This window comes from Equus asinus, unplaced genomic scaffold, assembly GCF_041296235.1.
Source record: "Equus asinus isolate D_3611 breed Donkey unplaced genomic scaffold, EquAss-T2T_v2 contig_59, whole genome shotgun sequence".
Classification (NCBI taxonomy): Eukaryota; Metazoa; Chordata; class Mammalia; order Perissodactyla; family Equidae; genus Equus; species Equus asinus.
Window position 1 is genome coordinate 33,081 of NW_027225282.1, and position 10,679 is coordinate 43,759.

Below are 10,679 nucleotides of genomic sequence, written 5' to 3' on the forward strand. Positions count from 1 at the left end.
CCATTGTTTTTTTTTATTTTATTTTTTTTGCTTAAAGATTGCCACCTGAGCTAGCCTCTGTTGCGCTTCTTTCTCAGTTCTAGAGGGTAGATTTCTCCGTGTTGCTTTTTCCCCAGGTCTCCACGCACTTCCTTTTATTTTTCCTTAAAAATTGCCACCTGAGCTAGCCTCTGTTGTCCATCTTCGTCGGTTTCAGAGGGTAGATTTCTCACTGTTGCTTTTTTGCCAGGTCTGCACGCCCTTGTGTTTTTTTTCTGCTTAAAGGTTGCAACCTGAGCTAGCTTCTTTTGCCCATGTTCCTCAGTTTCAGAGGGTGGATTTCTCCGTGTTGCTTTTTCCCCAGGCCTCCACGCCCTTGTGTGTTTCTTTTGCTTAACGATTGCCACCTGAGGTAGCCTCTGTAGCCCATCTTCGTCCCTTTCAGAGGGTGGATTTCTCAGTGTTGCCTTTTCCCCAGCTCCCCACGCCCTTGTGTGTTTCTTTTGCTTAAAGATTGCCACCTGAAGCCAGCCTCTCTTGCCCATCTTCCTCAGTTTCAGAGGGTAGATATTTCAGGGTTGCTTTTTCCCCAGGTCCCCACGCCTTTGTGTTTTGTTTTTGCTTAACGATTGCCACCTGAGCTAGCCTCTCTTGCCCATGTTCCTCAGTTTCAGAGGGTAGATATTTCAGGGTTGCTTTGTCCCCAGGGCTCCACGCCTTTGTGCTTTGTTTTTGCTTAAGGATTGCCACCTGAGGTAGCCTCTCTTGCCCATCTTCCTCAGTTTCAGAGGGTGGATTTCTCCGTGTTGCTTTTTCCCCAGGTCTCCACGCCCTTGTGTGTTTCTTTTGCTTAAAGATTGCCACCTGAGCTAGCCTCTGTTGCCCATCTTCGTCCGTTTCAGAGGCTGGATTTCTCAGTGTTGCCTTTTCGCCAGCTCCCCACGCCCTTGTGTGTTTCTTTTGCTTAAAGATTGTCACCTGAGCTAGGCACTGTTGCCCTGCTTCCTCAGTTTCAGAGGGTACCTTTTTCAGGGTTGCTTTTTGACCGGGTCTCCTCGCCATTGTATTTTTTTATTTTATTTTTTTTGCTTAAAGATTGCCACCTGAGCTAGCCTCTGTTGCGCTTCTTTCTCAGTTCTAGAGGGTAGATTTCTCCGTGTTGCTTTTTCCCCAGGTCTCCACGCACTTCCTTTTATTTTTCCTTAAAAATTGCCACCTGAGCTAGCCTCTGTTGTCCATCTTCGTCGGTTTCAGAGGGTAGATTTCTCACTGTTGCTTTTTTGCCAGGTCTGCACGCCCTTGTGTTTTTCTTCTGCTTAAAGGTTGCAACCTGAGCTAGCTTCTTTTGCCCATGTTCCTCAGTTTCAGAGGGTGGATTTCTCCGTGTTGCTTTTTCCCCAGGCCTCCACGCCCTTGTGTGTTTCTTTTGCTTAACGATTGCCACCTGAGGTAGCCTCTGTAGCCCATCTTCGTCCCTTTCAGAGGGTGGATTTCTCAGTGTTGCCTTTTCCCCAGCTCCCCACGCCCTTGTGTGTTTCTTTTGCTTAAAGATTGCCACCTGAAGCCAGCCTCTCTTGCCCATCTTCCTCAGTTTCAGAGGGTAGATATTTCAGGGTTGCTTTTTCCCCAGGTCTCCACGCCTTTGTGTTTTGTTTTTGCTTAACGATTGCCACCTGAGCTAGCCTCTCTTGCCCATGTTCCTCAGTTTCAGAGGGTAGATATTTCAGAGTTGCTTTGTCCCCAGGGCTCCACGCCTTTGTGCTTTGTTTTTGCTTAAGGATTGCCACCTGAGGTAGCCTCTCTTGCCCATCTTCCTCAGTTTCAGAGGGTGGATTTCTCCGTGTTGCTTTTTCCCCAGGTCTCCACGCCCTTGTGTGTTTCTTTTGCTTAAAGATTGCCACCTGAGCTAGCCTCTGTTGCCCATCTTCGTCCGTTTCAGAGGGTGGATTTCTCAGTGTTGCCTTTTCGCCAGCTCCCCACGCCCTTGTGTGTTTCTTTTGCTTAAAGATTGTCACCTGAGCTAGGCACTGTTGCCCTGCTTCCTCAGTTTCAGAGGGTACCTTTTTCAGGGTTGCTTTTTCACCGGGTCTCCTCGCCATTGTATTTTTTTATCTTATTTTTTTTGCTTAAAGATTGCCACCTGAGCTAGCCTCTGTTGCGCTTCTTTCTCAGTTCTAGAGGGTAGATTTCTCCGTGTTGCTTTTTCCCCAGGTCTCCACGCACTTCCTTTTATTTTTCCTTAAAAATTGCCACCTGAGCTAGCCTCTGTTGTCCATCTTCGTCGGTTTCAGAGGGTAGATTTCTCACTGTTGCTTTTTTGCCAGGTCTGCACGCCCTTGTGTTTTTCTTCTGCTTAAAGGTTGCAACCTGAGCTAGCTTCTTTTGCCCATGTTCCTCAGTTTCAGAGGGTGGATTTCTCCGTGTTGCTTTTTCCCCAGGCCTCCACGCCCTTGTGTGTTTCTTTTGCTTAACGATTGCCACCTGAGGTAGCCTCTGTTGCCCATCTTCGTCCGTTTCAGAGGGTGGATTTCTCAGTGTTGCCTTTTCCCCAGCTCCCCACGCCCTTGTGTGTTTCTTTTGCTTAAAGATTGCCACCTGAAGCCAGCCTCTCTTGCCCATCTTCCTCAGTTTCAGAGGGTAGATATTTCAGGGTTGCTTTTTCCCCAGGTCTCCACGCCTTTGTGTTTTGTTTTTGCTTAACGATTGCCACCTGAGCTAGCCTCTCTTGGCCATGTTCCTCAGTTTCAGAGGGTAGATATTTCAGAGTTGCTTTGTCCCCAGGGCTCCACGCCTTTGTGCTTTGTTTTTGCTTAAGGATTGCCACCTGAGGTAGCCTCTCTTGCCCATCTTCCTCAGTTTCAGAGGGTGGATTTCTCCGTGTTGCTTTTTCCCCAGGTCTCCACGCCCTTGTGTGTTTCTTTTGCTTAAAGATTGCCACCTGAGCTAGCCTCTGTTGCCCATCTTCGTCCGTTTCAGAGGCTGGATTTCTCAGTGTTGCCTTTTCGCCAGCTCCCCACGCCCTTGTGTGTTTCTTTTGCTTAAAGATTGTCACCTGAGCTAGGCACTGTTGCCCTGCTTCCTCAGTTTCAGAGGGTACCTTTTTCAGGGTTGCTTTTTGACCGGGTCTCCTCGCCATTGTATTTTTTTATCTTATTTTTTTTGCTTAAAGATTGCCACCTGAGCTAGCCTCTGTTGCCCATCTTCGTCCGTTTCAGAGGCTGGATTTCTCAGTGTTGCCTTTTCGCCAGCTCCCCACGCCCTTGTGTGTTTCTTTTGCTTAAAGATTGTCACCTGAGCTAGGCACTGTTGCCCTGCTTCCTCAGTTTCAGAGGGTACCTTTTTCAGGGTTGCTTTTTGACCGGGTCTCCTCGCCATTGTTTTTTTTTATTTTATTTTTTTTGCTTAAAGATTGCCACCTGAGCTAGCCTCTGTTGCGCTTCTTTCTCAGTTCTAGAGGGTAGATTTCTCCGTGTTGCTTTTTCCCCAGGTCTCCACGCACTTCCTTTTATTTTTCCTTAAAAATTGCCACCTGAGCTAGCCTCTGTTGTCCATCTTCGTCGGTTTCAGAGGGTAGATTTCTCACTGTTGCTTTTTTGCCAGGTCTGCACGCCCTTGTGTTTTTTTTCTGCTTAAAGGTTGCAACCTGAGCTAGCTTCTTTTGCCCATGTTCCTCAGTTTCAGAGGGTGGATTTCTCCGTGTTGCTTTTTCCCCAGGCCTCCACGCCCTTGTGTGTTTCTTTTGCTTAACGATTGCCACCTGAGGTAGCCTCTGTAGCCCATCTTCGTCCCTTTCAGAGGGTGGATTTCTCAGTGTTGCCTTTTCCCCAGCTCCCCACGCCCTTGTGTGTTTCTTTTGCTTAAAGATTGCCACCTGAAGCCAGCCTCTCTTGCCCATCTTCCTCAGTTTCAGAGGGTAGATATTTCAGGGTTGCTTTTTCCCCAGGTCCCCACGCCTTTGTGTTTTGTTTTTGCTTAACGATTGCCACCTGAGCTAGCCTCTCTTGCCCATGTTCCTCAGTTTCAGAGGGTAGATATTTCAGGGTTGCTTTGTCCCCAGGGCTCCACGCCTTTGTGCTTTGTTTTTGCTTAAGGATTGCCACCTGAGGTAGCCTCTCTTGCCCATCTTCCTCAGTTTCAGAGGGTGGATTTCTCCGTGTTGCTTTTTCCCCAGGTCTCCACGCCCTTGTGTGTTTCTTTTGCTTAAAGATTGCCACCTGAGCTAGCCTCTGTTGCCCATCTTCGTCCGTTTCAGAGGCTGGATTTCTCAGTGTTGCCTTTTCGCCAGCTCCCCACGCCCTTGTGTGTTTCTTTTGCTTAAAGATTGTCACCTGAGCTAGGCACTGTTGCCCTGCTTCCTCAGTTTCAGAGGGTACCTTTTTCAGGGTTGCTTTTTGACCGGGTCTCCTCGCCATTGTATTTTTTTATTTTATTTTTTTTGCTTAAAGATTGCCACCTGAGCTAGCCTCTGTTGCGCTTCTTTCTCAGTTCTAGAGGGTAGATTTCTCCGTGTTGCTTTTTCCCCAGGTCTCCACGCACTTCCTTTTATTTTTCCTTAAAAATTGCCACCTGAGCTAGCCTCTGTTGTCCATCTTCGTCGGTTTCAGAGGGTAGATTTCTCACTGTTGCTTTTTTGCCAGGTCTGCACGCCCTTGTGTTTTTCTTCTGCTTAAAGGTTGCAACCTGAGCTAGCTTCTTTTGCCCATGTTCCTCAGTTTCAGAGGGTGGATTTCTCCGTGTTGCTTTTTCCCCAGGCCTCCACGCCCTTGTGTGTTTCTTTTGCTTAACGATTGCCACCTGAGGTAGCCTCTGTAGCCCATCTTCGTCCCTTTCAGAGGGTGGATTTCTCAGTGTTGCCTTTTCCCCAGCTCCCCACGCCCTTGTGTGTTTCTTTTGCTTAAAGATTGCCACCTGAAGCCAGCCTCTCTTGCCCATCTTCCTCAGTTTCAGAGGGTAGATATTTCAGGGTTGCTTTTTCCCCAGGTCTCCACGCCTTTGTGTTTTGTTTTTGCTTAACGATTGCCACCTGAGCTAGCCTCTCTTGCCCATGTTCCTCAGTTTCAGAGGGTAGATATTTCAGGGTTGCTTTGTCCCCAGGGCTCCACGCCTTTGTGCTTTGTTTTTGCTTAAGGATTGCCACCTGAGGTAGCCTCTCTTGCCCATCTTCCTCAGTTTCAGAGGGTGGATTTCTCCGTGTTGCTTTTTCCCCAGGTCTCCACGCCCTTGTGTGTTTCTTTTGCTTAAAGATTGCCACCTGAGCTAGCCTCTGTTGCCCATCTTCGTCCGTTTCAGAGGGTGGATTTCTCAGTGTTGCCTTTTCGCCAGCTCCCCACGCCCTTGTGTGTTTCTTTTGCTTAAAGATTGTCACCTGAGCTAGGCACTGTTGCCCTGCTTCCTCAGTTTCAGAGGGTACCTTTTTCAGGGTTGCTTTTTCACCGGGTCTCCTCGCCATTGTATTTTTTTATCTTATTTTTTTTGCTTAAAGATTGCCACCTGAGCTAGCCTCTGTTGCGCTTCTTTCTCAGTTCTAGAGGGTAGATTTCTCCGTGTTGCTTTTTCCCCAGGTCTCCACGCACTTCCTTTTATTTTTCCTTAAAAATTGCCACCTGAGCTAGCCTCTGTTGTCCATCTTCGTCGGTTTCAGAGGGTAGATTTCTCACTGTTGCTTTTTTGCCAGGTCTGCACGCCCTTGTGTTTTTTTTCTGCTTAAAGGTTGCAACCTGAGCTAGCTTCTTTTGCCCATGTCCCTCAGTTTCAGAGGGTGGATTTCTCCGTGTTGCTTTTTCCCCAGGCCTCCACGCCCTTGTGTGTTTCTTTTGCTTAAAGATTGCCACCTGAAGCCAGCCTCTCTTGCCCATCTTCCTCAGTTTCAGAGGGTAGATATTTCAGGGTTGCTTTTTCCCCAGGTCTCCACGCCTTTGTGTTTTGTTTTTGCTTAACGATTGCCACCTGAGCTAGCCTCTCTTGCCCATGTTCCTCAGTTTCAGAGGGTAGATATTTCAGGGTTGCTTTGTCCCCAGGGCTCCACGCCTTTGTGCTTTGTTTTTGCTTAAGGATTGCCACCTGAGGTAGCCTCTCTTGCCCATCTTCCTCAGTTTCAGAGGGTGGATTTCTCCGTGTTGCTTTTTCCCCAGGTCTCCACGCCCTTGTGTGTTTCTTTTGCTTAAAGATTGCCACCTGAGCTAGCCTCTGTTGCCCATCTTCGTCCGTTTCAGAGGGTGGATTTCTCAGTGTTGCCTTTTCGCCAGCTCCCCACGCCCTTGTGTGTTTCTTTTGCTTAAAGATTGTCACCTGAGCTAGGCACTGTTGCCCTGCTTCCTCAGTTTCAGAGGGTACCTTTTTCAGGGTTGCTTTTTCACCGGGTCTCCTCGCCATTGTATTTTTTTATCTTATTTTTTTTGCTTAAAGATTGCCACCTGAGCTAGCCTCTGTTGCGCTTCTTTCTCAGTTCTAGAGGGTAGATTTCTCCGTGTTGCTTTTTCCCCAGGTCTCCACGCACTTCCTTTTATTTTTCCTTAAAAATTGCCACCTGAGCTAGCCTCTGTTGTCCATCTTCGTCGGTTTCAGAGGGTAGATTTCTCACTGTGGCTTTTTTGCCAGGTCTGCACGCCCTTGTGTTTTTTTTCTGCTTAAAGGTTGCAACCTGAGCTAGCTTCTTTTGCCCATGTCCCTCAGTTTCAGAGGGTGGATTTCTCCGTGTTGCTTTTTCCCCAGGCCTCCACGCCCTTGTGTGTTTCTTTTGCTTAACGATTGCCACCTGAGCTAGCCTCTGTTGCCCATCTTCGTCCGTTTCAGAGGGTGGATTTCTCAGTGTTGCCTTTTCCCCAGCTCCCCACGCCCTTGTGTGTTTCTTTTGCTTAAAGATTGCCACCTGAAGCCAGCCTCTCTTGCCCATCTTCCTCAGTTTCAGAGGGTAGATATTTCAGGGTTGCTTTTTCCCCAGGTCTCCACGCCTTTGTGTTTTGTTTTTGCTTAACGATTGCCACCTGAGCTAGCCTCTCTTGCCCATGTTCCTCAGTTTCAGAGGGTAGATATTTCAGGGTTGCTTTGTCCCCAGGGCTCCACGCCTTTGTGCTTTGTTTTTGCTTAAGGATTGCCACCTGAGGTAGCCTCTCTTGCCCATCTTCCTCAGTTTCAGAGGGTGGATTTCTCCGTGTTGCTTTTTCCCCAGGTCTCCACGCCCTTGTGTGTTTCTTTTGCTTAAAGATTGCCACCTGAGCTAGCCTCTGTTGCCCATCTTCGTCCGTTTCAGAGGGTGGATTTCTCAGTGTTGCCTTTTCGCCAGCTCCCCACGCCCTTGTGTGTTTCTTTTGCTTAAAGATTGTCACCTGAGCTAGGCACTGTTGCCCTGCTTCCTCAGTTTCAGAGGGTACCTTTTTCAGGGTTGCTTTTTCACCGGGTCTCCTCGCCATTGTATTTTTTTATCTTATTTTTTTTGCTTAAAGATTGCCACCTGAGCTAGCCTCTGTTGCGCTTCTTTCTCAGTTCTAGAGGGTAGATTTCTCCGTGTTGCTTTTTCCCCAGGTCTCCACGCACTTCCTTTTATTTTTCCTTAAAAATTGCCACCTGAGCTAGCCTCTGTTGTCCATCTTCGTCGGTTTCAGAGGGTAGATTTCTCACTGTTGCTTTTTTGCCAGGTCTGCACGCCCTTGTGTTTTTTTTCTGCTTAAAGGTTGCAACCTGAGCTAGCTTCTTTTGCCCATGTCCCTCAGTTTCAGAGGGTGGATTTCTCCGTGTTGCTTTTTCCCCAGGCCTCCACGCCCTTGTGTGTTTCTTTTGCTTAAAGATTGCCACCTGAAGCCAGCCTCTCTTGCCCATCTTCCTCAGTTTCAGAGGGTAGATATTTCAGGGTTGCTTTTTCCCCAGGTCTCCACGCCTTTGTGTTTTGTTTTTGCTTAACGATTGCCACCTGAGCTAGCCTCTCTTGCCCATGTTCCTCAGTTTCAGAGGGTAGATATTTCAGGGTTGCTTTGTCCCCAGGGCTCCACGCCTTTGTGCTTTGTTTTTGCTTAAGGATTGCCACCTGAGGTAGCCTCTCTTGCCCATCTTCCTCAGTTTCAGAGGGTGGATTTCTCCGTGTTGCTTTTTCCCCAGGTCTCCACGCCCTTGTGTGTTTCTTTTGCTTAAAGATTGCCACCTGAGCTAGCCTCTGTTGCCCATCTTCGTCCGTTTCAGAGGGTGGATTTCTCAGTGTTGCCTTTTCGCCAGCTCCCCACGCCCTTGTGTGTTTCTTTTGCTTAAAGATTGTCACCTGAGCTAGGCACTGTTGCCCTGCTTCCTCAGTTTCAGAGGGTACCTTTTTCAGGGTTGCTTTTTCACCGGGTCTCCTCGCCATTGTATTTTTTTATCTTATTTTTTTTGCTTAAAGATTGCCACCTGAGCTAGCCTCTGTTGCGCTTCTTTCTCAGTTCTAGAGGGTAGATTTCTCCGTGTTGCTTTTTCCCCAGGTCTCCACGCACTTCCTTTTATTTTTCCTTAAAAATTGCCACCTGAGCTAGCCTCTGTTGTCCATCTTCGTCGGTTTCAGAGGGTAGATTTCTCACTGTGGCTTTTTTGCCAGGTCTGCACGCCCTTGTGTTTTTTTTCTGCTTAAAGGTTGCAACCTGAGCTAGCTTCTTTTGCCCATGTCCCTCAGTTTCAGAGGGTGGATTTCTCCGTGTTGCTTTTTCCCCAGGCCTCCACGCCCTTGTGTGTTTCTTTTGCTTAACGATTGCCACCTGAGCTAGCCTCTGTTGCCCATCTTCGTCCGTTTCAGAGGGTGGATTTCTCAGTGTTGCCTTTTCCCCAGCTCCCCACGCCCTTGTGTGTTTCTTTTGCTTAAAGATTGCCACCTGAAGCCAGCCTCTCTTGCCCATCTTCCTCAGTTTCAGAGGGTAGATATTTCAGGGTTGCTTTTTCCCCAGCTCCCCACGCCCTTGTGTGTTTCTTTTGCTTAAAGATTGCCACCTGAAGCCAGCCTCTCTTGCCCATGTTCCTCAGTTTCAGAGGGTAGATATTTCAGGGTTGCTTTGTCCCCAGGGCTCCACGCCTTTGTGCTTTGTTTTTGCTTAAGGATTGCCACCTGAGGTAGCCTCTCTTGCCCATCTTCCTCAGTTTCAGAGGGTGGATTTCTCCGTGTTGCTTTTTCCCCAGGTCTCCACGCCCTTGTGTGTTTCTTTTGCTTAAAGATTGCCACCTGAGCTAGCCTCTGTTGCCCATCTTCGTCCGTTTCAGAGGGTGGATTTCTCAGTGTTGCCTTTTCGCCAGCTCCCCACGCCCTTGTGTGTTTCTTTTGCTTAAAGATTGTCACCTGAGCTAGGCACTGTTGCCCTGCTTCCTCAGTTTCAGAGGGTACCTTTTTCAGGGTTGCTTTTTGACCGGGTCTCCTCGCCATTGTATTTTTTTATCTTATTTTTTTTGCTTAAAGATTGCCACCTGAGCTAGCCTCTGTTGCGCTTCTTTCTCAGTTCTAGAGGGTAGATTTCTCCGTGTTGCTTTTTCCCCAGGTCTCCACGCACTTCCTTTTATTTTTCCTTAAAAATTGCCACCTGAGCTAGCCTCTGTTGTCCATCTTCGTCGGTTTCAGAGGGTAGATTTCTCACTGTTGCTTTTTTGCCAGGTCTGCACGCCCTTGTGTTTTTTTTCTGCTTAAAGGTTGCAACCTGAGCTAGCTTCTTTTGCCCATGTCCCTCAGTTTCAGAGGGTGGATTTCTCCGTGTTGCTTTTTCCCCAGGCCTCCACGCCCTTGTGTGTTTCTTTTGCTTAAAGATTGCCACCTGAAGCCAGCCTCTCTTGCCCATCTTCCTCAGTTTCAGAGGGTAGATATTTCAGGGTTGCTTTTTCCCCAGGTCTCCACGCCTTTGTGTTTTGTTTTTGCTTAACGATTGCCACCTGAGCTAGCCTCTCTTGCCCATGTTCCTCAGTTTCAGAGGGTAGATATTTCAGGGTTGCTTTGTCCCCAGGGCTCCACGCCTTTGTGCTTTGTTTTTGCTTAAGGATTGCCACCTGAGGTAGCCTCTCTTGCCCATCTTCCTCAGTTTCAGAGGGTGGATTTCTCCGTGTTGCTTTTTCCCCAGGTCTCCACGCCCTTGTGTGTTTCTTTTGCTTAAAGATTGCCACCTGAGCTAGCCTCTGTTGCCCATCTTCGTCCGTTTCAGAGGGTGGATTTCTCAGTGTTGCCTTTTCGCCAGCTCCCCACGCCCTTGTGTGTTTCTTTTGCTTAAAGATTGTCACCTGAGCTAGGCACTGTTGCCCTGCTTCCTCAGTTTCAGAGGGTACCTTTTTCAGGGTTGCTTTTTCACCGGGTCTCCTCGCCATTGTATTTTTTTATCTTATTTTTTTTGCTTAAAGATTGCCACCTGAGCTAGCCTCTGTTGCGCTTCTTTCTCAGTTCTAGAGGGTAGATTTCTCCGTGTTGCTTTTTCCCCAGGTCTCCACGCACTTCCTTTTATTTTTCCTTAAAAATTGCCACCTGAGCTAGCCTCTGTTGTCCATCTTCGTCGGTTTCAGAGGGTAGATTTCTCACTGTTGCTTTTTTGCCAGGTCTGCACGCCCTTGTGTTTTTTTTCTGCTTAAAGGTTGCAACCTGAGCTAGCTTCTTTTGCCCATGTCCCTCAGTTTCAGAGGGTGGATTTCTCCGTGTTGCTTTTTCCCCAGGCCTCCACGCCCTTGTGTGTTTCTTTTGCTTAACGATTGCCACCTGAAGCCAGCCTCTCTTGCCCATC